Source organism: Anolis sagrei, chromosome 12 (genome assembly GCF_037176765.1).
Source record: "Anolis sagrei isolate rAnoSag1 chromosome 12, rAnoSag1.mat, whole genome shotgun sequence".
NCBI classification, from domain to species: Eukaryota; Metazoa; Chordata; class Lepidosauria; order Squamata; family Dactyloidae; genus Anolis; species Anolis sagrei.
The window spans coordinates 11,011,244-11,037,910 of record NC_090032.1 but is presented as its reverse complement, the minus strand read 5'-3'; the positions used below and the strand labels follow the sequence as shown (position 1 = coordinate 11,037,910).

At 47.4% G+C, this 26,667-nt stretch overlaps 1 pseudogene; it reads left to right on the top strand.

The window, feature by feature from the left end:
* Positions 1-14,543: 14,543 nt before the first annotated feature.
* LOC137097734 (beta-1,4-galactosyltransferase 3 pseudogene) lies at positions 14,544-15,451 on the top strand (annotated as a pseudogene).
* The last annotated feature ends 11,216 nt before the right edge of the window (positions 15,452-26,667 follow it).

The following is a 26,667-nucleotide window of genomic DNA, read 5'->3' as shown; positions in this document are numbered from 1 at the left end:
GTTGAACACTTTCCAAGCATTTAGGACTGTGTGATATATTGTTGTTGTTGTTGTTGACACAAAAACACAGTAAGCTACATCAAACGAGATATATATGCTGGATTTCGTATCACAAAATCACAAGTTGAACGCTTTCCAAGCATTTAGGACTGTGTGATATATTGTTGTTGTTGTTGTTATTTTACTGACACAAAAACACAGTAAGATACATCAAACGAGATATATATGCTGGATTTCGTATCACAAAATCACAACTTGAACACTTTCCAAGCATTTAGGACTGTGTGATATATTATTGTTATTATTATTATTATTATTATTATTAGGCTTGGGCGATCAAGAAAAAAAATGGGTTCTAAACTCGTTTCGTTTCTAGGGTGCGCTAGCGTTTCGAAATTCTGAGGACTTCCAAAATTTAAGATTTCAAAATTTCGAAATTTCTGAAATTTCGTAAATTACGAATTGATTCGTTAATGGCGGACGCGATTGCGCAATATGCTAAAAAAACCTCCAAATGGGACAGGGGGAACTTCTATTATATTATAATAATATAATATAAGAAAGAGGAGGGAAGCAGCAGAGCAAAGTGGGGTAAATGCGAGATTGTAAAACTTGCACCAGACATACGAAAATAATTACGAAATAAATACGAAATAATTACGAAATAATTACGAAAATTGGAAAAAATTGTTTCGATTCTTAATTACTCCTCACACTATTCCTGCATGGCTCGATATTGGACCGTAAGCTAATTTAAATACGAATTAATAACAAATTACGAAATTAATGAACTCGATCGCCCAAGCCTAATTATTATCATTATTATTCTAATACCAAAACACAGTATGATACAGCAAACGAGATATATATGCTGGATTTTGTATCACAAAATCACAAGTTGAACACTTTCCAAGTGTTTAGGACTGTGTGATATATTGTTATTATTGTTGTTGTTGTAATTTTACTGACACAAAAACACAGTATGATACATCAAACGAGATATATATGCTGGATTTTTTGTATCACAACACTTCCCAGCTTGTTGATTGAAAGGTTTCTGCTTCGATTCTGGGAAGCGGGGTGCGCTCCTGCTGTTAGCCCCAGCTTCTGCCAACCTAGCCATTCGAAAAGATGCAAATGTGAGGGAAGGTAACGGCACTCCATGCAGTCATGCTGGCCACATGACCTTGGAGGTGTCTAGGGACAACGCCGGCTCTTTGGCTTAGAAATGGAGATGAGCACCACACCCCAGAGTTGGACACAACTGGACTTAATGTCAGGGGAAAACCTTTACATTTACCGATATCATTATTATTATTATTATTATTATTATTATTATTATTATTATTTTACTGACACAAAAACACAGTATGTCACAGCAAATCTATGCTGGATTTCATATCACAAAATTGCAAGTCGAACACTTCCCAAGCATCTAGAACTGTGTGATGTATTTTCGAATGATGTGCCCAGATCCACGTAAGGTGGCCTTTTGCAGTTGACAGATCGTGATTATTATTATTATTATTATTATTTGAAACACACAGACATTCTGCTGGCTGTTGAATTGGATCACACGTCGGACACTTCCCAAGTGTCTAGGACTGTGTGATGTATCAGTGAAGAATGCGTGCAGCTGGCAGATGGTAATTTTGTCAGCGCTGATTGTGTTTAAGTGCAGGCCAAGGTCTTTAGGCACTGCACCCAGTGTGCCGATCACCACTGGGACCACCATTATTATTAGTATTGGGTTGTTGTAGGTTTTTTCGGGCTATATGGCCATGGTCTAACGTTTCCTTAGCTCTCTCCAACCAGAGACCTAATCTCATATCATGGGACAAGAGTAGCAAAATGACAGTTGTGAAGTAGCAACGAAAATAATGTTATGGCTGGGGGTCACCACAACACAAGGAACTATACTAAGGGGTCGCGGCATTAGCAAGGTTGAGAAGCACTGGTCTAGAGGCATTCTCTCCTGACGTTTAACCTGCATCTATGGCAAGCTTCCTCACTACCTCTGAGGATGCTTGCCATAAATGCAGGCGAAACGTCAGGAGAGAATGCCTCTAGACCATGGCCATATAGCCCGAAAAAACCTACAACAACCCAGTGATTCTGGCCATGAAAGCCTTCGACAATATATTATTATTATTATTATTATTATTATTATTATTATTATTAGCCCCCCCCCCCCCCGGTGGCACAGTGGGTTAAACCACTGAGCTGAACTTTCTGACCAAAAGTTTGGTGGTTCAAATCCAGGGAAGGGCTGTTAACCTCAGCTTTTGCAAACTTAGCAGTTTGAAAACATGCAAATGTGAGTAGATGAATAGGTACCGCTCCGGTAGGAAGGTAAGGGCGCTCCATGCAGTCATGCTGGCCACATGACCTTGGAGGTGTCTATGGACAACGCCGGCTCTTCGGTTTGGAAATGGAGATGAGCAACATTATCCAGATTCGGACACAACTAGACAATATCAGAGGAAACCTTTACATTATTATTATTATTATTATTATTATTATTATTATTATTATTATTTCCCTCCCTCCCTCCGCCCCCCTTCTGACTCTGCTCCTCTTCCTCTCTCCTGGGTCAACAGAGCAGCAGCAAGGAAGACAAGGAGACCTTGGCACTGGGCAAGAAGCCCAACCGCATCCTCAAATTCTTCGGAAAGTCTGCACGCTACTCCCAGCGCGGTGAGTCTGGGGGCCGATGGTGGGACTGTGTGTATCCGTGGCAGTGATGCCGCTCATCCTAGGCGGTTGGTCCCCAAGTGGGTGTCAGGGTGTCAGGAGGTGGGAATGGTTTTTCCCAAGCTCCCCTCCTTTGAGAGCATCTCCTTCCCTTTGGCATCACTCTCTGTGGTCTTCCACCGGTGCTGTGCCAGCTTGATTTGGGGGTTTCTGCATGAGTGGGTGACCCGAGTGAGTGGGGAAGGAGGCGAGTGGGTCCCTCGGTCCTTTTCCGCTTGGGAGGAAACAGTGGGGAAGAGGTTGTTTTCTGCAGCTTCGGCTTTCCTTTCGGCGACCTGACTCGCTATTTCTGCTGCGAAAAACCCAAAGTGACCAAGCCTTCGCCCAGGGAAGTCTGAGAAGTCACTTCCTGAGGTTGTAACTTTCAGGATTCCAGGAGATTTGGGGTAGTGATTGGCTGATGCCCCAACAGCTGGGAGGAGGCGTGCGTGGGCCAATCAGAAGGCTCCTGCCAGTTCGGCACGTCGGCGAATCAGGAGGGAGGGAGGCGGGACAAGGGAATACAATGCATTCGTGAGTGGATTATGGAAACTCAGGAAATGCCCAAATGCCTGGTGAGTCCTAGAAAGTAGGGCTGTCCAACCACGGAAAAATTTGTTTCTAAATTCGATTCGTTTTTAGGGTTTTTTTGCGTTTTGTTATTTAAAAGAATTCCGAAATTTTTCTTTTAAAAAATTCGATATTTACGAAATTTCAGAAATTATGAAACAATTTCGAAACAATAACGAATTGATTCGTTAATGGCGGACGCGATTGCGCAATACGCTAAAAAACCCTCCAAATGGGACAGGGGGAACTTCTGAAGCTTCCCTCTCCCTCTGTTGTTGACTGTTGGTGTGATAATTTATTTTTTATCACTGATAAAACAAACAACAACTATAAAACTTGCACCAGACATACGGAAATAATAACGAAATAATAACGAAACAATTTCGAAACAATTACGAAACAAATTGGAAAAATTCGTTTCGTTTTTTAGTTGCTCCTGAATGGTTCAATATCGCTTCATTATCAAAAAAAAAAATAACGAATTAATCACGAATTACGAAATTAACGAACGAAACCGCCCAGACCTACTAGAAAGGCCTGCAAGCCAGGCTAGTCTATTGTCCCAGATTCTTCTCTGCTTTTAAGTATCACTTCCTGAGGTTGTAACTTTCAAGATTCCAGGAGATTTGGGGTAGTGTAGTCTTCTTAAAGGGACCCCCCAGTGGCGCAGCGGGTTAAAGTGCTGAGCTGCTAAAGTTGTGGACTAAAAGCCCGGCAGTTTGAATCCTGGGAGTGGGGTGAGCTCCCGCTGTTAGGCCCAGTTTCTGCCAACCTAGCAGTTCAAAACATGCAAATGTGAGCAGATCAATAGGTACCGCTTCGGCGGGAAGGGAACGGCGCTTCATGCAGTCATGCCGGCCACATGACCTTGGAGGTGTCTACGGATAAAGCCGGCTCTTCGTCTTAGAAAGGAGGGAAGGAATGAAGTAAAAAGAGAGAGGGAAGGTGTTATAGAGGAAGAATTTAGGAGTCTTTGCCAGGAGGCAGAGACCAATCTGACTCTTCAAAGAGTTGGTTGCCCTGGCGAGATGGAGAAGCACCCAATATTTTCCCCTGATTTTCCCAAGGAAAGGTCTCACCAAGTGGAAGGAAGTGCCACTGAGGTTTATTAGCGATTCAGCTGAAAAGGATGCAAAGCAGCAATCATTCGCCAAGCAGAGCATGTGGTTACAGAAATAAATGGCATTTTTATAGAAAATACAGAGTTGTGGGTTTCAATTCTCCCCGCTCCCCACCCTCCGCTTGGCTGAAAAATGACTGGCTGATGCCCCAACAGCTGGGAGGAGGCGTGCGTGGGCCAATCAGAAGGCTCCTGCCAGTTCGGCACGTCGGCGAATCAGGAGGGAGGGAGGCGGGACAAGGGAATACAATGCATTCTTGAGTGGATTATGGAAACTCAGGAAATGCCCAAATGCCTGGCGAGTCCTAGAAAGGCCTGCAAGCCAGGCTAGTCTATTGTCCCAGATCCTTCTCTGCTTTTAAGTATCACTTCGTGAGGTTGTAATTTTCAAGATTCCAGGAGATTTGGGGTAGTGTAGTCTTCTTAAAGGGAGCCCCCAGTGGCGCAGCAGGTTAAAGAGCTGAGCTGCTAAAGTTGTGTACTAAGACCCCGGCAGTTTGAATCCTGGGAGTGGGGTGAGCTCCCGCTGTTAGGCCCAGCTTCTGCCAACCTAGCAGTTCAAAACATGCAAATGTGAGCAGATCAATAGGTACTGCTTCGGCGGGAAGGGAACAGCACCCTAAGGAATGTGTCCAGAGGAGGGCGACTAAAATGATCAAGGGTCTGGAGAACAAGCCCTATGAGGAGTGGTTTAAGGAGCTGGGCATGTTTAACCTGAAGAAGAGAAGGCTGAGAGGAGATATGATAGCCATGTATAAATACGTGAGAGGAAGCCACAGGGAGGAGGGAGCAAGCTTGTTTTCTGCTTCCCTGGAGACTAGGACGCGGAACAATGGCTTCAAACTACAAGAGAGGAGATTCCATCTGAACATGAGGAAGAACTTCCGGACTGTGAGAGCCGTTCAGCAGTGGAACTCTCTGCCCCGGAGTGTGGTGGAGGCTCCTTCTTTGGAAGCTTTTAAACAGAGGCTGGATGGCCATCTGTTGGGGGTGATTTGAATGCAATATTCCTGCTTCTTGGCAGAATGGGGTTGGAAGAGCCCATGAGGTCTCTTCCAACTCTTTGATTCTATGATTCTATGATTCTAGATTGGCAGAAGCTGAGACTAACAGTGTAATTCAATGCTTTGAATTCTTCTTTGGTGATTTCTCCCTTTTTCCACTTCTTGTTTCTACTTAATGTGAATGTGGCAGTTTTTTTGATATGTGTATTTGTAATATATACATGGAGTCAATTTAGTTATTTTCATATTACCACAATCAGTGGATTTTGGTCTCCACAGTTTCAAGGGAACCAATTTTTCCTTTTTGGTTGGACTGGATGGGTGATTTTGGTTGTTGTCCAGTTTCCCAGAGGCTTCTGGGAAATCAAAGGAGGTGTATGTGTGCCCAGCTTCTACCAACCTAGCAGTTAAAAACATGCAAATGTTAGTAGATCAATAGATACCGCTTGAGTGGGAAGGGAACAGCGCCCCATGCAATCATGCTGGTCACATGACCTTGGAGGTGTCTACGGATAAAGCCGGCTCTTTATCTTAGAAATAGAGATGAGCACCACCCCCGCCCCCAGAGTCGGACACAACTAGACTTCATGTCAAGGGGAAACCTTTCCTTACTTTTAGTCTTTTTAAAAAAGCTGCCTCACCCAAGCTGTGCCCTCAGAGCCTCTGCTAGGACAGAGCCTGGTTCTCCCCAGAGTCCCTGTGATCCTTGAGTCCCCAGCAGGGAGAGCGGGAGGCCTGCTAACGGTCTGCCTTCTCCCCTTCCCTTGGATCAGTTAAGCCTGGCAACGTAGGATACGTCAGCCAGCAATGTGAGGAACACCAAGATGATGATCCCCAGGAGCTTGAAACACAGAGCGCCGGGAGTTCCCCAGAAGTCCCCGTGGAGATGGAAAGGTAGGATGCAAGGCTGGGCCAGCTCGAGTGGACCAAACCTGCCTGGAAACAGGCAGGTTTGGAGGGCAAATTGAAGCAGCCCCAAACTCATTCTTTACTTTCCAATATAGTGGATGATCTGAAAGGTTTCCCAGGTACACCAAGATCAAAGAAGTTTAATCAACACCTTGGGTGTGGGTTTTGTTTGTTTCCAGCCAAGATGCCGAGGAGGAGGCGGAGGAGTACGAGGAGGAGGAAGAAGCGGAGGAGCATGGGGAGGTGGAGCAGGAGGAGCAGGAGGAGCAGGAGGAGCAGGAGGAGCAGGAGGAGCAGCAGGAGCAGGAGGAGCAGCAGGAGCAGGAGGAGCAGGAGGAGCAGGAGGAGCAGGAGGAGCAAGAGGAGCAGCAGGAGCAGGAGGAGCAGCAGGAGCAGGAGGAGCAGGAGGAGCAGGAGGAGCAGGAGGAGCAGCAGGAGCAGGAGGAGCAGCAGGAGCAGGAGGAGCAGGAGGAGCAGGAGGAGCAGCAGGAGCAGGAGGAGCAGCAGGAGCAGGAGGAGCAGGAGGAGCAGGAGGAGCAAGAGGAGCAGCAGGAGCAGCAGGAGCAGGAGGAGCAGGAGGAGCAGGAGGAGCAGGAGGAGCAGGAGGAGCAGGAGGAGCAGGAGGAGCAGGAGGAGCAGGAGGAGCAGGAGGAGCAGGAGGAGCAGGAGGAGGAAGAAGAAGAAGCTGGTTTTCCCTGCAGTATTCGGTAATATTATTATTATAACTTTATTTGTACCCCGCTAGCATCTCCCGAAGGACTCGATGCGGCTTACATAGGCCCAGGCCTCAAAACACAACACAACAAAACAACACCTAAAGCAAATTAAAAACAGTTAAGCAGTATAAACAACAAACAATAAACAATACATCAAGACACTATAAAACTGGGCTGGGCCAGAGTAATGGGTACAAGATTAAAAGTGCTGATGTGGCAGGAGGTATGTAGGGTTCTAAGTAAGTGCAGTGTGCGGTGTGCAGCGATCTTCGTTCTACTAAAGTGCTTCTAGGACTTGGTATTGGAGATTCCTAATCTGGGAAGGCACATCGGAACAGCCAGGTCTTCAAGTTCTTTCTGAAGACTGCCAATGTAGGGGCCTGTCTGAGATCTTTTGGGAGGGCGTTCCAGAGTTAGGGGGCCACCACAGAAAAGGCCCTGTCTCGAGTCCCCACCAAGCGCGCTTGTGACGCAGGCGGGATCACGAGCAGGGCCACCCCAGATGACCGAAGTGAACGCATGGGTTCGTAGACGAAGATGCGGTCACGCAGGTAGGGTGGTCCCAAACCGTTCAGGGCTTTGTAGGTAAGCACCTGCACCTTAAATTGGGCTCGGAAGATAAACAGCAGCCAGTGAAGCTCCTTGAACAGAAGGGTTGACCTCTCTCGGTAAGGAGCCCTGGTTAACATCCTGGCTGCTGCCCGTTGGACCAGTTGGAATTTCCGAGCCGTTTTCAAGGGCAGCCCCACGTAGAGCGCATTGCAGTAATCCAATCTATAGGTGACCAAGGCATGGACCACCTAAAGCTTCGGAGAGCTTCTGTTCAACCATTGTAAAGCTCCCTGATTGGGCAGTGATGGCACGATCATTTTGTTAGTTAGAGAGATGGGCCGAAACTAACAAAATGAAGTTCAACAGTGACAAATGCAAGATACTCCACTTTGGCAGAAAAAATGAAATGCAAAGATATAGAATGGGGGACAATGCCTGGCTTGAGAGCAGTACGTGTGAAAAAGATCTTGGAGTCCTCGTGAACAACAGGTTAAACATGAGCCAACAATGTGATGTGGCGGCAAAAAAAGCCAATGGGATTTTGGCCTGCATCAAGAGGAGCCTAGTGTCTAGATCTAAGGAAGTAATGCTACCCCTCTATTCTGCTTTGGTTAGACCACATCTGGAATATTGTGTCCAGTTCTGGGCACCACAATTCAAGAGAGATATTGACAAGCTGGAATGTGTCCAGAGGAGGGCGACTAAAATGATCAAGGGTCTGGAGAACAAGCCCTATGAGGAGCGGCTTAGGGAACTGGGCATGTTTAGCCTGAAGAAGAGAAGGCTGAGAGGAGACATGATAGCCATGTATAAATATGTGAGAGGAAGCCACAGGGAGGAGGGAGCAAGCTTGTTTTCTGCTTCCTTGGAGACTAGGACGCAATGGAACAATGGCTTCAAACTACAAGAGAGGAGATTCCATCTGAACATGAGGAAGAACTTCCTGACTGTGAGAGCCGTTCAGCAGTGGAACTCTCTGCCCCGGAGTGTGGTGGAGGCTCCTTCTTGGGAGGTTGGATGGCCATCTGTCAGGGGTGATTTGAATGCAATATTCCTGCTTCTTGGCAGAATGGGGTTGGACTGGATGGCCCATGAGGTCTCTTCCAACTCTTTGATTCTATGATTCTATGATCGTCAGCATAGATGAAACTCTCTGTCCCTTCTGCCTGTGGCGGGTCATTTGTGTAAATGTTAAACATTAGGAATCAGGTGGTTTCCCCTGAAATAGGCAGTAAGATCACCTAAAGCTCCGGAGAGCTTCTGTTCAACCATTTCAAAGCTTCCTGATTGGGCGGTGATGGCACGATCGTCAGCATAGATGAAACTCTCTCTCCCTTCTGACAGTGGCTGATTCTTTGTGCAAATGTGAAACATTGATGGACGGAATGCAAAGATACAGAATGGGGGGTTCAATGATGGAGACCAGCACAGTCTCTGTCCCGTGCCCCGCACGGAAGCCGGACTGGAAGGGATCGAGTCCAGCCATGTCGTCTAAGAATTGCTGCAACGGCTCCGCTGCTGCCCTCTCCCTCACCTTGCCCAGGAACGAGAGGTTCGAAACTGGGCGGTAACTGGAGGGAACCGAAGAGTCTAAGTCTGGTTTCCTCAGCAGGGGAGAGAGAGACCACCGCCTCTTTTCGACCCTCTGGAAAAACTCCTTGCTCAAGGGAGCTGTTGATCATCTTCAGTTAGCTGGGTCACGTCATCCCTCCAAGCAGGATTTCACCAACCAAGAGGGACACGCAGGGACACAGGATCATAATTATGAACCTCGGGTGGCGGGGTGGGTGAAGCCGCTGAGCTACTGAATTTGCTGACCAAAAGGTCAGCTGCTCAAATGCAGGGAGCGGAGTGAGCTTCCACTGTTTGCTCCAGCTTCCACCAACCTGGCAGTTCGAAAACATGCAAATGTGAGTAGATCAATAGGTACTGCTTTGGTGGGCAGGTAACAGCCACATGACCTTGGAGGTGTCTACGGACAACGCCGGCTCCTTGGCTTAAAAACGGAGCACCACCCCCAGGGTTGGACACAACTGGACTTAATGTCAGGGGAAAACCTTGACCTAAAGACAACAACAACAACAACAACAATAATAATAATAATAAATTATTATTATTATTCTATTTCTTCCCCACCTCCTCCTGGCTTGAATCCCACTGCTGTTGAAGTTCATGTTCAGCTTCTGATCAGCCATAATCCCAAGGTTCTTCTTTCCACATGTTGAGCTGCTGACTGAGCCAAGATTTCCTCTTTCTTTGGTTCTTTTGACCTCAAAGTCGAATTTCGCCCTTGTCCCTGTTGACTTTCATTTGGATGATGGCGGCCTAGTTTCCTAAGTCCTGGGGTTGCCACCCTTTTCCCTTTCTCGTCCTCAGCCCGGTGCTCCAGGATGCGGATCTGACTTCGGAGAGCTGTGCTTCCACCCAAGATGCTAAGGAGGAATCGGAGGAGTATGAGGAGGAGGAGGAAGCGGAGGAGTATCAGGAGGAGGAAGAAGCAGAGGAGCAAGGGGAGGAGGAGCAGGAGGAGCAGGAGGAGCAGGAGGAGGATGAAGAAGCAGCAGGAGGAGATTCAGGTGCACAGCTAGGGGATATTTTGATTCATTCATTTATCGTATCGGAAGGAACCCGAGGGTACAGTTGTAATGTATTTCCAAACACACACACACACAAAGTTTCAAAACTTGGCATTGCACTAAATGTCCTTTGACCAGTAGCTGGCCACTTAGAGTGACTCTGGTGTTGTTGTGATCTAGAGCTAAAATTTAGGGGTCTTTGTCAGGAGACTCATCAAAGAGTTCTTTTTCCCTGGTGAGAAGAGAAGCACCCAATATTTTTCCCTGATTTCCCAATGAAAGGTCTCACCAAGTTGAAGAAAAGCCATCGAGGTTTTATTTGCGATTCAGCTGAAAAGGATGCAGAGCTGCAATCATTCGCCAGCAGAGCATGAGAAAATACACCAATACAGTCATATTTATAGTAAATTCAAAATTGCAGAGTTCAAACTTCCCGCCCCGGCTTCCCTGTTGTTCCCCGCCGTGATTGGGCAATGGGTGAACAGCTGGGAGGCGGCCCTCCCGCCCCTGGTGCCTCTGGACCAATTAGGAAGCTCCAGTGGTCCGTAGGATCCAATGGGGAGACCTCTGCCACCTGGCGGCGAGAGCTAATCAGGAGAGAGGGAGGCGGGATGATAGAACACAAAAGAATCTGGGAATTAGCTTTGAAAAAATAATGCCATGTGGCTCGCGAGACAAAAAAGAAGTCTCCAGCAGGGCTGATCTCCTGTGTTCATGAGTGTTGTAAATCAGCATGTGTAAAAATATCCAGATCCTTCCTGGCTGTGAGACAGGAGAACAATTGATGGCAGCCTGGGGTTAATGCTATCAATGGGAAATAAACAAAAAGCAGAGGGGAAGATTTCCCCTGATCTTACTTGAAGGGTGATAGAAACTTTGCCAAACAATTCTTTACTCTAGTGGGCCATCTCTGATGCTAGAGATAAGAATCTCCTCCTATTATCCATGCAAGTGTGCCATTGGCTGGAGGTTTCAGTAATCGCGAATGGCTTTTGTTTCTGAAGGCCAGGTGGTTCCCTTATATACTTCTTTGGAGGGAGAAGGGGGCAAAGGGTCAGGAATACAAGGAAACATGAGGGGGAAATATAGAAATACAGGAGAAAATATGAAAATATAGAAATCATAATACAGAGAGTAAACCCAACTACCTTCCCCCAGTGTCCATAAAGGGAAATATATCCATGAGGGGGAAAGGGAGTCCCTTGTTTGTGAGATGGGGGGCCATCAGGAGCCCAGGTGTGCCTCAGGTGGGAAAATTCCAATACTTTTGTGGCATGATTTTCAGTAATAAATGGGTTACCTCCTGCTGTAAACATATGAGAATCGAGCATAAAGCCTTGATTGAATGATACCCACCAAACTGACCAAGGCTTAACCCTTGTTATCCAGCCTGGCATCCTTGCCCTTAGCAAAACTATAAGTTACTATCTCTGGGGTTGGGGGGGTTGGGGGGTGGGTCATGTTCGACTTCAGTTGTAAGAAGGTCCTCCATTGTCAGGTAATTTTCAATGGTAAGCAAACAGTATTTTGGCCCCTCTCCCCCCAACCAATCACTGATATATCTTTTCTTTTCATCGTGGGAGTTCTGTGTGCCATATTTGGTTCAATTCCATCATTGGTGGAGTTCAGAATGCTCTTTGATTGTAGGTGAACTATACATCCCAGTAACTACAACTCACATATGTCAAGGTCTATTTTCCCCCAAGAGCGCCCCTGTGCAAAATCAACAATACCGCAAATGCTTACTTTGCGTAATGGGTTGAGCCGCCCCTGTCCATTGTGTATGTGTCAGGGCTCAGACTGCATTGGAGTACGTGGTGTGTGGTTTGCACTTCTCCGCACTCGCATGTCGTGGATTCCACTTTGTGGCCCCATTTGTTAAGGTTGGCTCTGCATCTCGTGGTGCCAGAGCGCAGCCTGTTCAGAGCCTTCCAAGACTGTGTGCCAAGGGGGAATCTCTCATTCGGTATCAGCCACTGATTGAGGTTCTGGGTTTGAGCCTGCCACTTTTGGGCTCTCGCTTGCTGAGGTGTTCCTGCGAGTGTCTCTGTAGATCTTAGGAATCTATTTCTTGATTTAAGTCATTGGAGTGCTGGCTGATATCCAAACCGTGGATGGGCTGGAAATGACACCGCCTTGGTCCTTTCTGTTATGTCCCAGTGGATGTCAGGTGGTGCAATACCGGCTAAACAGTATAATTTCTCTAGTGGTGTAGGGCGTAGAATTCCTATGATACTGCGGCGTGTCTCATCTCACCACTGTTTTGACGTGGTGAGATGTAGTCCACACTGGGCATGCGTACTCAGCAGCAGAGTAGCAAAGCGCAAGAACAGATGCCTTCATTGTGTCTGGTTGTGATCCCCAGGTTGTGCCAGTCAGCTTTTGTATGATATGGTTTCTAGCACCCACTTTTTGCTTGATATTCAGGCAGTGCTTCTTGTAGGTCAGAGCACGGTCCAGAGTGACTCCCAGGTATTTGGGTCCAGTGGGATTCCTTCCTAGGTCATCTTCAGAGCTCGAGATGCTTGCCTGTTCTTAAGGTGGAAAGCACATGTCTATGTTTTAGATGGATTAGGAATCAGCTGGTTTTTCCTGTAATAGACAGTAAGAGCACCTAAAGCTTCGGAGAGCTTCTGTTCAACCATCTCAAAGCTCCCTGCTCGAGCGGTGATGGCACGATCGTCAGCATAGATGAAACTCTTGGTCCCATCTGACAGTGGCTGGTCATTTGTGTAAATGTTAAACATCAGGAATCAGCTGGTTTTCCCTGTAACAGGCAGTAAGAGCACCTAAAGCTTCGGAGAGCTTCTGTTCGACCATTTCAAAGCTCCCTACTGGGGCGGTGATGGCATGATCGTCAGCATAGATGAAACTCTCTGTCCCTTCTGACAGTGGCTGGTCATTTGTGTAAATTTTAAACATCAGGAATCAGCTGGTTTTCCCTGTAACAGGCAGTAAGAGCACCTAAAGCTTCGGAGAGCTTCTGTTCGACCATTTCAAAGCTCCCTACTGGGGCGGTGATGGCATGATCGTCAGCATAGATGAAACTCTCTGTCCCTTCTGACAGTGGCTGGTCATTTGTGTAAATTTTAAACATCAGGAATCAGCTGGTTTTCCCTGTAACAGGCAGTAAGAGCACTGAAAGCTTCGGGAAGGTTCTTTTCGACCATTTCAAAGCTCCCTACTTGGGTGGTGATGGCACGATCGTCAGCATAGATGAAACTCTCTGTCCCTTCTGGCAGTGGCTGATCATTTGTGTAAATGTGAAACATTGATGGAGCAAGCACGCTCCCTTGAGGCAGGCCGTTCTTCCGTTTTCGCCATCTGCTTCTCTGGCTAGTGGATAATCCACAGAAGAGTGGGCTCCAAGAGCTGGGAGTAGGCCTTCCACCCTGCAAGTTGGCCCAGGGGTCGTGGCACAAAGGGCATCTCCCTTCCAGGGGTTGAGCACAGGAGGGGAGGAGAAGGGAAGACCCCACCACCAGCCCCCTTCCTCAATTTCCTGAATTGGAAATGGGCCGCTTGAAAGGCTTCTTCGACCCTCCTCTCTCTCCCCAATTGTCCCCCGCAGAGGAGACCCTGACGGACATCAGTTTTGAAGTAACGCATTCTGTCCCTATAGAGGAGGAAGAGGACGACGAGGACGAGGAGGAGGCCGAGGAAGAGGAGGAGGACGACAACAACGAGAAGGAGAACAACGATGATGACAACGAGGAGGAGGAGGAGGACGAGGAGGACAACGAAGAGGACCATCTGAGGACCAGCACTTGGAGAGGCAGGGGGAGGCTGGGAAGGGCCTGGAGAAGCCTCAAAAAGATCTGGCGGCCCAGGGGCACAGTAGCTCCAACTGCTTGAAAAAGGTAAGGTTCCTGCTCCTCCTTAGGCCTGTCACTCATCTCCATTGAGTGACAGGAAAGCACTTGTGGTTCCGTGTATTGTCGAAGACTTTCATGATCGGAATCACTGGGTTGCGGTGAGTTTTCCTGGCTGTCTGGCCATGTTCGCCCACATCTATGGCAGGCATCTTCGCAACCTCTGAGTCGCGAGGGTGAAACGTCAGGAGAGAATGCTTCTGGAACATGGCCACACAGCCCGGAAAACTCACAGCAATCCAAAGAGAGGGAAGTTTGCAGAGCGTACAATATCCCCAGTTGCTTGGTGGACGGGATCTTGTGCGTGTCTGTAGGTGAAGGGTTGGGACTAGTGGTGGCTCTCCCTTCAACCCACCAAGTAGGGTTTTCTGCCTTTCCTCCCTCCTTCCCTGGGTCAAGCGAGGAAGATATTAGATCTTCAGATCTCTTTCTTCCAAATCCCAATCTAATTGGTCCTCTCTTACCTGCAGGGAAGTCTTCAACTAAATCGGGAGCAACACTTGAAGTATCTGCTCTACTACCTGCACCCGTTTTTACATAGAGCCAAACTCTTGAATCATCCATCAAGGAGGCTATGAAGGACGAGGACTGGGATTGTATTTTCTTCCATGATGTGGACCTTATCCCTGAAGATGATCGCAACATGTATACCAGTGACCGGTTTCCTAAACATGTGGCTGTTGCTATGGACAAGTTTGACTACAAGCTTCCCTACAAGTCCTACTTTGGAGGTGTTGCAGCACTCAGTCCAGAGCAAAATATGAAGATGAACGGCTTTCCCAACAATTCTTGGGGTTGGGGCGGTGAAGATGACGACATTGCAGTCCGGGTGGCGTTGAGTGGGACGGTGATCTCTCGCCCATCTGTTCAGCATGGCCGTTACCGTATGATCAAACATGGACACGACGAGGGCAAGAGATTTAACTTGCTGGCCAAGACAAGGAGAACATGGAAACAGGATGGTATGAACACATTGGAGTACCAGCTGCTTTCCAAGGAATTGCACCCTCTCTACACAAAGATCACTGTCTTCATTGGCACTGAGAAGGGAATGCAACGGTCCAGGTGAGGCACTTGCTTCGAAGTCGCATGGAACAAGAGCCTCCCTCTTGACATTGCTCCTGGACTGAGAAAACCAAAGAACCCGGAAAGGGATGCCTAGCCCTGAGCACGGCCGTTGTGTCATGCGTGGGGAGACTGCCGTGGCCAGCAACATGCCAGGGTAGCTGTCCCAGAGACTCCGTGGGAACTTTATACACGCTTTCCTTCCACCTGTAAATAGATTTAAAAACATATCTTTTATTATTATTATTATTGCATTTTTTCTTGTCTCTTATTTTTGTAATGACTATAGACTCTTTTCCTACTTTTCTATCTTCTTCAATTTATTCTCCCTCTTTCCATGTAAATATAATATATGCTTAATAAAAAATTATTTTAAAAAAAACCATATTGTCGAAGGCTTTCATGGCTGGAATCACTAGGTTCTTGTGGGTTTTTTCAGACTATAGGGCCATGTTCTAGAGGCATTTCTCCTGACGTTTCGCCTGCATCTATGGCAAGCATCCTCAGAGGTAGTGAGGTCTGTTGGAATTAGGACAATGGGTTTATATTAGGCTTGGGTAACCACGGAAAAATTCGGTTCTAAACTCGTTTCGTTTTTAGGGGGCCCTTGCGTTTCGTTTTTTTAAAGAATTCTGAAATTTTGCTTTTAAAATTTTTGAAATTTACGAAATTTCGTATAATTATGAATCGATTCGTTAATGGCAGACGCGATAGCGCAATATGCTAAAAAAACCTCCAAATGGGACAGGGGGAACTTCTGAAGCTTCCCTCTCCCTCTGTTGTTGACTGTTGGTGTGATAAAACAAACAACAACTATAAAACTTGCACCAGACATGCGAAAATAATTACAAAATAATTACAAAATAATTACGAAATAATTACAAAATAATTACAAAATAATTACAAAATAATTACAAAATATTGTCGAAGGCTTTCATGGCCGGAATCCATGGGTTGTTGTAGGTTTTTCCGGGCTATATGGCCATGTTCTGGAGGCAATTTTTCTCCTGACGTTTCGCCTGCATCTATGGCAAGCATCCTCAGACGTAATGAGGTCTGTTGGAACTAGGAAAAATGGGTTTATATATCTGTGGAATGACCAGGGTGAGACAAAGGACTTTTGTCTGCTGGGGGTAACTGTGAATGTTTCAGCTGATCACCTTGATTTGCATTCAATGGCTTGGAAGCGCCTGGGGGGAATCTTTTGTTGAGAGTGATTTCATGTGCCTGTTTGTTTCCCCTCTGTTGTTTTGCTGCTGTAATTTTAGAGTTTTTTAATACTGGTAGCCAGATTTTGTTCATTTTCATGGTCTCTTCCTTTCTGTTGAAATTGTCCACATGCTTGTGGATTTCAATGGCTTCTCTGTGTAGTCTGACATGGTGGTTGTTGGTGTGGTCCAGCATTTCTGTGTTCTCAAATAATATGCTGTGTCCAGGTTGGTTCATCAGGTGCTCTGCTATGGCTGATTTCTCTGGTTGGAGTAGTTTGCAGTGCCTTTCATCTTCCTTGATGCGTGTCTGGGCGCTGTGTTACAAAATAATTACAAAATAAATTCAAAAAATTGTTTCGAATCTAATTTACTCCTCACACTATTCCTGCATGGCTCAATATTGGATCGTAAGCTAATTTAAATACGAATTAATAACAAATTACGAAATTAACGAACGAAACCGCCCAAGCCTAATAGAAACTATTCACGTGTTCAGCATTCGTCTTTCCCGGTACCAAATTCCGTTCCATTAGACATTTCCTAGCCAATATCAATTCTTTACCTGCCCGATTGACGAAATGCTTGGTCCCACATCCATAGAATCATAGAATCATAGAATCAAAGAGTTGGAAGAGACCTCATGGGCCATCCAGTCCAACCCCATTCTGCCAAGAAGCAGGAATATTGCATTCAAATCACCCCTGACAGATGGCCATCCAGCCTCTGCTTAAAAGCTTCCAAAGAAGGAGCCTCCACCACACTCCGGGGCAGAGAGTTCCACTGCTGAACGGCTCTCACAGTCAGGAAGTTCTTCCTAATGTTCAGATGGAATCTCCTCTCTTGTAGTTTGAAGCCATTGTTCCGCGTCCTAGTCTCCAGGGAAGCAGAAAACAAGCTTGCTCCCTCCTCCCTGTGGCTTCCTCTCACATATTTATACATGGCTATCATATCTCCTCTCAGCCTTCTCTTCTTCAGGCTAAACATGCCCAGTTTATTTATTTATTTATTTATTTATTTATTTGGTACACTTGTATACCGCTAATATCTCAGCCTATACGGCGACTCATTGCGGTTTACAGCATATTTAAAACTACAATATTCCAATTTAAAATATAAAATTAAAATATAAAATACATACATATACATACATAGTATTGGGCCACCAATACAGTTCCCTAAGCCGCTCCTCATAGGGCTTGTTCTCCAGACCCTTGATCATTTTAGTCGCCCTCCTCTGGTCACATTCCAGCTTGTCAATATCTCTCTTGAATTGTGGTGCCCAGAATTGGACATAATATTTCAGGGGTGGTCTAACCAAAGCAGAATAGAGGGGTAGCATTACTTCCTTAGATCTAGACACTATGCTCCTCTAGATGCAGGCCAAAATCCCATTGGCTTTTTTTGCCGCCACATCACATTATTGGCTCATGTTTAACTTGCTGTCCATGAGGACTCCAAGATCTTTTTCACACGTACTGCTCTCGAGCCAGGCGTCACCCATTCTGTATCTTTGCATTTAATTTTTTCTGCCAAAGTGGAGTATCTTGCATTTGTCACTGTTGAACTTCATTTTGTTAGTTTTGGCCAATCATCTCTCTAATCTGTCAAGATCGTTTTGAATTCTGCTCCTGTCCTCTGGACTATTGGCTCTCCCTCCCAATTTGGTGTCGTCTGCAAACTTGATGATCATGCCTTCTAGCCCTTCATCTAAGTCGTTAATAAAGATGTTGAACAGGACCGGGCCCAAAACGGAGCCCTGCGGCACTCCACTTGTCACTTCTTTCCAAGATGAAGAGGAAGCGTTAGTGAGCACTCTCTGGGTTCGTCCACTTAACCATGTTTTCAGTTGTTTCCTGAAAGAGAGGAGTGAAGTCGCTGTTCTGATTTCCCCGGGGAGCGGGTTCCACAAGCAGGGGGCCACCACCGAGAAGGCCCTGCTCCTCGTCCCCGCCAGCCTCACTTGTGAAACTGGCGGGGTCGAGAGTAGGGCCCCCCCAGCCGATCTTAAACTCCAGGGTGGGACGTAGAGGGAGATCCGTTCGGAAAGATACACTGGGCCAGAGCCATGTAGGGTTTTGTAGGTCAAATCCAGCACTTTGAATTGTGCTCGGAACTGGATCGGCAGCCAGTGGAGCTGGCACAACAGGGGGGTGGTGTGCTGTGCTTTCTGAGCATAACTTAATTGTATCCATCATGCCTTTTCTTGCAAGAAAGGAACATTGTCTGTCCCAAATGGGTTTTTCATGACTGTAAGCAGAAAACACTCTCCTTCATCTTGTCACCCACAAGCTCTGTTTACAGAGGATGCAAGAAGAGTCTATGTTCAAAGCATGCAGAGGCTACAGAAGGAAGAGGGGGCTCTGAGGCAGGCCCGTAGCCAGGATTTCGTTTCGGGGGGGGCTAAAAAAATTTTCAGGGGGGGTTTCGGGGGGGGCTGAGTTTCGGGGGGGGGGCTGAATCTGAGTGAAAGAGGGTCTACCCTAGCAAACCTTTTGTATCATTACCCCAATACCCCCATGCATATGGGATATATTGAGTATGGTGATCAGATCATGATATGAATAAACATAACAGTTTAAATAATGCACCAATAAGGCCTTTTCGCGAACCACCATGAAAATTTTGGGGGGGGGGGGGGCTGTAGCCCCCCGAGCCCCCCCCCCCCCCCCCCCCCCCCCCCCGGCTACATGCCTGCTCTGAGGACTGACTGTGTTTCAAGAGGACTGAATCCAATCTCTCAATCTCTCTACCGGGCTGAACTGCGTCTCAAAACCAAGTGGACCTACCAGTAGGCCTGGAGTCACTTAGCTGGAGTTCTTGATGTTTAAAGCTGGTATTCCCTCCAAAATTCCTTGGGGCTGTAAGGCTGTTTCCCTGGGAACCTTTGGGAATCTTTATTATTATTATTATTATTATTTATTATTTACTTTGCTTCTATACCGCTGTATCTCAAGCCCGAAGGCGACTCACGGCGGTTCACAAACAGTAAAAACAGTAGAATTGCTGGAAGAAACATTAACAACCTCAGATATGCAGATGACACCACTCTGATGGCTGAAAGCGAGGAGGAGCTGAGGAGCCTTCTACTCAAGGTGAAAGGAGAAAGCGCAAAAGCCGGGTTGCAGCTAAACATAAAAAAAACCAAGATTATGGCAACAAGAATGATTGACAACTGGGAAATAGAGGGAGAAACCGTGGAGGCCGTGACAGACTTTGTATTTCTAGGTGCAAAGATTACTGCAGATGCAGACTGTGGCCAGGAAATCAGAAGACGCTTACTTCTTGGGAGGAGAGCAATGTCCAATCTCGATAAAATAGTAAAGAGTAGAGACATCAGACTGGCAACAAAGATCCGCCTAGTCAAAGCCATGATATTCCCTGTAGTAACCTACGGATGTGAGAGCTGGACCTTAGGGAAGGCTGAGCGAAGGAAGATCGATGCTTTTGAACTGTGGTGCTGGAGGAAAGTTCTGAGAGTGCCTTGGACTGCGAGAAGATCCAACCAGTCCATCCTCCAGGAAATAAAGCCCGGCTGCTCACTGGAGGGAAGGATACTAGAGACAAAGTTGAAGTACTTTGGCCACATCATGAGGAGACAGGAAAGCCTAGAGAAGACAATGATGCTGGGGAAAGTGGAAGGCAAAAGGAAGAGGGGCCGACCAAGGGCAAGATGGATGGATGGCATCCTTGAAGTGACTGGACTGACCTTGAAGGAGCTGGGGGTGGTGACGGCCGACAGGGAGCTCTGGCGTGGGCTGGTCCATGAGGTCACGAAGAGTCGGAGACGACTGAACGAATGAACAACAACAACAACAACAAAAACAGTAGAAACAGCAGTGGTTCCATACAACATATAACAATTGACTTAACACATTATCCATAAATTGCCAATAAGCAATTACAATGCACAATTATTACAAAAAACAACCGTACCCAATCTTCTCATCATCCAAGCGTAGTCCAGGTTCGTCGTCCATTGTTCCATTCCTATGTTCCATTACCAGATTGCACTAAATTACTCAAACGCCTGCACAAACATCCAAGTCTTCACCTTTTTGCGGAATACCATTAGAGATGGTGCTAGTCTAATGTCCGTAGGAAGGGCGTTCCACAGCCGAGGAGCCACCACCGAGAAGGCCCTATCTCTCGTCCCTGCCAGCCGAGCTTGAGAAGCAGGCGGGATCGAGAGCAGGGTCTCCCCGGAAGATCTCAAAGTCCTGGTGGGTTCATAGGCAGAGATGTGGTCAGATAGGTAGCTTGGGCCGGAACCATTTAGGGCTTTAAAGGCCAACGCCAGGACTTTGAATTCAGCCCGGTAGCAGATGGAGCCAGTGGAGTTGGCGCAACAGGGGGGTTGTATGCTCCCTGCGCTCCGCTCCCGTTAGAATCATGGCTGCCGAGCGTTGGACTAGTTGGAGCTTCCGAGCTGTCTTCAAAGGCAACCCCACGTAGAGAGCGTTGCAGTAGTCTAAACGGGATGTAACCAGAGCGTGGACTACCGTGGCCAAGTCAGACTTCCCAAGATGCTTTAGATGCTCTTAAGTCTTAAGGGTTGAAGCCTTTGTATAGGAGAAGCTTGTACACGTCCTGTACATTGACTTTCCTTGCTGAGACTGACTGAAAATGGCTCCCTTCCCTTCTCAATTGTCCTGAACAGGGGGCGGAACCAAACTTAACGATGATGGACAGGGGGCCTGCCCTATAACTGCAAACTTTAACAGGAAGCCACCCTTCTACAGAATCCCAAGCCTTGGGCTGCAAGCAAACACTTAATACAAAACAAATAAAGTGGGAGCTTCTGGTACAGCTGTACCAGCACAACCATCATCCTCGGACTACGAAGGATCGCCTAAGTAAGTAAACTGGTGCTTGGCCGCTGTGTTGGACTGGATGAGGGCTAACAAATTGAAATTGAATCAAGACAGAGGCACTCCTGGTCAGTCGAAAGGCCGAACAGGGCATAGGGTTACAGCCTGTGTTGGATGGGGTCACACTCCCCCTGAAGACGCAGGTTCGCAGCTTGGGTGTGATCCTGGATTCATCGCTGAGCCTGGAGCCCCAGGTCTCGGTGGTGACCAGGGAAGCATTTGCACAGCTTAGGCTCATGCGCCAGCTGCGCCCGTACCTCAGGAAGTCTGACTTGGCCACGGTAGTCCACGCTCTGGTTACATCCCGCATAGATTACTGCAACGCGCTCTACGTGGGGCTGCCCTTGAAGACTGCCCGGAAGCTTCAGATGGTCCAGCGTTCGGCAGCCAGGTTGTTAACAGGAGCGGCACTCAGGGAGCATACCACTCCTCTGTTGAGCCAGCTCCACTGGCTGCCAATCTGCTACCGGGCACAATTCAAGGTGCTGGCGTTAGCCTACAAAGCCCTAAACGGTTCCGGCCCCACTTACCTCTCCGAACGCATCTCCTCCTATGAGCCGACACGGACATTAAGATCTTCCGGGGAGGCCCTGCTCTCGGTCCCGCCTGCGTCACAGGCACGGTTGGCGGGGATGAGAGACAGGGCCTTCTCGGTGGTGGCCCCTCAGCTATGGAATGCCCTACCCATTGACATCAGACAGGCTCCTTCGCTGCTGGCATTTCGGAAGAAGGTTAAGACCTGGCTCTATGAGCAAGCCTTTGGCTAAACAGTGCAATTGAACATAGGAAGACGGTAAAATTGAACATAGGAATGACACAAGGATTATGAGAATGGATTTTGCTCTGTTATCAAGGCGTCATGAATTGATAATAATTGTGGATTTTACTATTGTGTATGATGTGTTTTTAACTGTTTATTGTTGTGATAACCTGCATTGTGTAAACCGCATTGAGTCGCCTAATTAGGCTGAAAAACGCGGTATAGAAATAAAGCAAATAAATAAATAAATAAATAAGCTACCGCCCAGTCTCCAACCTTCCGTTTCTGGGCAAGGTGGTTGAGAGGGCAGTAACGGAATAGTTGCAGCAGTTCCTAAATGACACAGCCGGACCTGATCCCTTCTAGTCCGGCTTCCTATAGTGGGCACGGGACGGAGACTGTGCTACTTGCCATCACAGATCAGCTTATCTGCCAGATGGATCAAGGCTCCATTATTTGCTTTGTATTAAACGTTTGCTTGCAGTCCAAGGTTCCTGGGATTCTGCAGATAGGTTGTGACGGCGCGAGTGGCGCCACCTATTTATAGAACTGTTAGTTGTAAGACTTAAACTGTTGTATCATGCTTAACCCTGCCCCTTTTTACACTGCTTGTGTACAGTTGTATGGATTGGTTGCTTGTAGCTGTCAATCAGTACTGTTTGGCTCCACCTCTTCCTGCAAGAGGGGAGAACTTCCTTTTCTTTTCATTCTGCCTTCAGAGATCATACCACATGGACGTGAGTAAAAGACTTCATACCAAAGGACCCTGATTTAAGTTACCTCTTAGTACCAGTTCTGAGGTTTTTTACCCTGGGGATTCATGCTTTATGTCCAGATCATCCTGGATAACATTGAGGAGACCCCAGCGCCTTCATACCAGTTCTTTTGACAACAGAGGAAGATCCTGAATCTTCAAGACATAGGCCATCTGAACTGGGGTTGTGGTTTGCTCCGGCATTCACAGCCATTGAGGAAAGAGGAAACCTGGTGAGGCTTCTCAGCTTCAAACCCCTTGGACCCAGGACTAATTGAGACTGTAAAGTATGTTTTCCTTCACCCTCTGAAGTTTTCCAGCTCATTGCTTTAAAGAAATGACTTTGTGTTCAATAAAACTCATTTTGAGCATTTTACAGTGTTTTGGGTTTCTGGGAGTTCCAGTTTCCTAAAGGAGGGCAAGAAGCAATCCCTTGGGGGGAAAGTGCCACGTCCATCCCTCCTTCATTAACACTAATAGCCCCCAAGCGCGACGGCACATAGGTGGCTTCTTTTGGTTGCAGTCATAGGATAAGTCACCTGTCCATCATCGTTAAGTTTTGGTTCCGGCCTCTGCTCAGGGTAATTGGGAAGGGATGGGTCTCAGCAAGGAAAGCTAATGTACAGGACGTGTGCAAGCTCCCCCTGTACAAAAGCTTCAACCCTTTAGACTTTCCGGGGGGGGGGGGGGGGGACAGTCATAAGAGTCTCCAAAGATTTCCAGGAAAACAGCCCTAAAGACCAAAGAACTCCAGCTGGAGAATATCTAAGCCTTTACTGGTAGGTCCACTCGGTGCTTCGAGATGCAGTTCGACCCGGTAGCGGAGCCCACATCAGTGAGAGTTAGATTACAGTCAGCCTGGGAGAAGTTAAAAAGGGGATTTTCCTTTAAAGTAAAGAAGAAGCTATTGAAGGCTGTCTTCAATACTCTGAGAACTTCTCCTTGGGCCCCCTGGCTTCCCGCTGGGCAAAGGTTGCACGTCCTGTTCTAAAGGAAATTCTTTACAGGTCCAGCACGTGACAGAACAACCACTATGGTGATTGCGTTGACGTGAGTACTGTGCGTCATTGGGCGAGTAAGTTTAAAGATGTTGAGGTGGGAACATCTGACTTGCATGACAAACAAAGAGTTGGACGTCCTGTGACAGCAACCACTGAGTTTCAGAAGCAAAAGGTTGACAGATTGATTCAGGACGATCGTCGTATCACTCAGAGAGAAATTTCAAGCATTTCACAAGAACGCGTGGGTCACATTATTGCTTTGCTTGGCTATTGGAAGATCTGTGAGACGCTGCTTGCGGAAACAGAGTGTCGACTTCTTCCGTTATGGCTTCAGAAAACTTGTTCATAGTTGGCAGAAATGTATCCAATTGTCTGGTGATTATGTGGAAAAGTGACTAGGTAAAGGTAAAGGTAGTCCCCTGACATTAAGTCCAGTCATGTCTGACTCTGGGGTGTGGTGCTCATCTCCATTTCTAAGCCGAAGAGCCAGCGTTGTCCGTAGACACCTCCAAGGTCATGTGGCCGGCATGACTGCATGGAGCACTGTTACCTTCCCGCCGGAGCGGTACCTATTGATCTACTCACATTTGCATGTTTTCAAACTGCTAGGTTGGCAGAAGCTAGGGCTGACAGCGGAAGCTCACGCCGCTCCCCGGAATCAAACCTGTGACCTTTCGATCAACAAGCTCAGCAGCTCAGTGCTTTAACCCACTGCGCCAAGAGCACATTCTAAGGATTATTTCTGTGTTTGACTGAGGGGTTCCACAGGGCTCAATTTTGTCTCCCATGTTGTTTAACATCTACATGAAGCCGCTGGGAGAGATCATCCGGAGTTTCGGAGTGCGATGTCATCTGTACGCGGATGATGTCCAACTCTGTCACTCCTTTCCACCTGCTACTAAGGAGGCTGTTCAGGTCCTGAACCGGTGCTTGGCCGCTGTGACGGTCTGGATGAGGGCGAACACATTGAAATTGAATCCAGACAAGACAGAGGTACTCCTGGTCAGTCGCAAGGCCGAACAGGGCATAGGGTTACAGCCTGTGTTGGATGGGGTCGCACTCCCCCTGAAGATGCAGGTTCGCAGTTTGGGTGTGATCCTGGACTCATCGCTGAGCCTGGAACCCCAGGTTTCGGCGGTGACCAGGGGAGCATTTGCACAGTTAAAACTTGTGCGCCAACTGCACCCGTACCTTGGGAAGTCTGACTTGGCCACGGTAGTCCACGCTCTGGTTACATCCCGTCTAGACTACTGCAACGCTCTCTACGTGGGGTTGCCTTTGAAGACGGCTCGGAAGCTCCAGCTAGTCCAACGCTCAGCAGCCATGATACTAACTGGAGCGGAGCGCAGGGAGCATACAACTCCTCTGCTGCACCAGCTCCACTGGCTGCCGATTTGCTACCGGGCTCAATTCAAAGTGCTGGCGTTGGCCTATAAAGCCCTAAACGGTTCTGGCCCAAGTTACCTATCCGAACGTATCTCTGCCTATCAGCCCGCCAGGACCCTAAGATCTTCTGGGGAGGCCCTGCTCTCTATCCCGCCTGCTTCACAGCTGCGGCTGGCGGGGACGAGAGACAGGGCCTTTTCTGTGGTGGCCCCCCAACTGTGGAACGCCCTTCCTATGGAGGTAAGATCAGCCCCCTCGCTAATGGTGTTCCGAAGAAGATTAAAAACTTAGATGTTTGAACGGGCATTCGGTTAAACAGTGCAATCATAGAATCATAGAATCAAAGAGTTGGAAGAGACCTCCTGGGCCATCCAGTCCAACCCCATTCTGCCAAGAAGCAGGAATATTGCATTCAAATCACCCCTGATAGATGGCCATCCAGCCTCTGTTTAAAAGCTTCCAAAGAAGGAGCCTCCACCACACTCCGGGGCAGAGAGTTCCACTGCTGAACGGCTCTCACAGTCAGGAAGTTCTTCCTCGTGTTCAGATGGAATCTCCTCTCTTGCAGTTTGAAGCCATTGTTCCGCGTCCTAGTCTCCAAGGAAGCAGAAAGGAAGCTTGCTCCCTCCTCCCTGTGGCTTCCTCTCACATATTTATACATGGCTATCATATCCCCTCTCAGCCTTCTTCAGGCTAAACATGCCCAGCTCCTTAAGCCGCTCCTCATAGGGCTTGTTCTCCAGACTTTTTATCATTTTAGTCGCTCTCCTCTGGACACATTCCAGCTTGTCAATATCTCTCTTGAATTGTGGTGCCCAGAATTGGACACAATATTCCAGGTGTGGTCTAACCAAAGCGGAATAGAGCATGGGGAGCATTACTTCCTTAGATCTAGACACTAGGCTCCTATTGATGCAGGCCAAAATCCCATTGGCTTTTTTTGCCGCCACATCACATTGTTGGCTCATGTTTAACTTGTTGTCCACGAGGACTCCAAGATCTTTTTCACACGTACTGCTCTCGAGCCAGGCATTGTCCCCCATTCTGTATCTTTGCATTTCGTTTTTTTCTGCCAAAGTGGAGTATCTTGCATTTGTCCCTGTTGAACTTCATTTTGTTAGTTTTGGCCCATCTCTCTAATCTGTCAAGATCGTTTTGAATTCTGCTCCTGTCCTCTGGACTATTGGCTATCCCTCCCAATTTGGTGTCGTCTGCAAACTTGATGATCCTGCCTTCTAGCCCTTCATCTAAGTCATGAATAAAGATGTTGAACAGGACCGGGCCCAGGATGGAACCCTGCGGCACTCCACTTGTCACTTCTTTCCAAGATGAAGAGGAAGCATTAGTGAGCACTCTCTGTGTTCGTCCACTTAACCAATTACAGATCCACCTCACCGTAGTTTTGCCCAGCCCACATTGGACTAGTTTCCTTGCCAGAAGGTCATGGGGGACCTTGTCGAAGGCCTTCCTGAAATCCAGGTACGCTTCATCCACGGCATTCCCCGCATCTACCCAGCTTGTAACTCTATCGAAGAAAGAGATCAGATTACTCTGGCATGACTTGTTTTTG